The 426-nt window shown below is 22.3% G+C and overlaps 1 protein-coding gene across 3 annotated transcripts in view; it reads right to left on the bottom strand.

Annotated features, from left to right (window-relative positions):
- LOC107638234 (glutamate decarboxylase 1) overlaps positions 1 to 426 on the bottom strand; it is a 22760-nt gene that overhangs the window by 8785 nt on the left and 13549 nt on the right. The gene's annotated exons all lie outside the window — the stretch shown is intronic.

Raw genomic sequence — 426 nt, forward strand, 5'->3', positions numbered from 1 at the left:
TAATATATAATATACAAATAGTTTTTTTAATAAATAAATCAACAAGTATTGTGCATGAAGTCATCAACTTAACCATATTGATATTTTTTTAATTTTTTAATGAATGATAAGAGCAACAGAAGACTTGCGAAGTAAGATTCATAGATCAATCATCCATACCAAAAAGAATGCCAACCACCCAAAATAGTTAAATGATTAAATTTATCTTATGATATTTTTTAATAAGTCATTTTAGCGCATTAGTTAAAAACATAAAGATAAATCACTTTTACCATATGTAATATTTTCTCTTATTTTATAAAAATTTAGTAAATTTATCATTGGTCAATTTACGAAACACAGGAACGAGATAAATAATTAAATGTTTTACCGTGAAAATGAGATAAAAATACACGTATATTATTTATAATTATGCTCATTGTAAAT

The sequence above is a fragment of the Arachis ipaensis genome, chromosome B04 (genome assembly GCF_000816755.2).
Source record: "Arachis ipaensis cultivar K30076 chromosome B04, Araip1.1, whole genome shotgun sequence".
Classification (NCBI taxonomy): domain Eukaryota; kingdom Viridiplantae; phylum Streptophyta; class Magnoliopsida; order Fabales; family Fabaceae; genus Arachis; species Arachis ipaensis.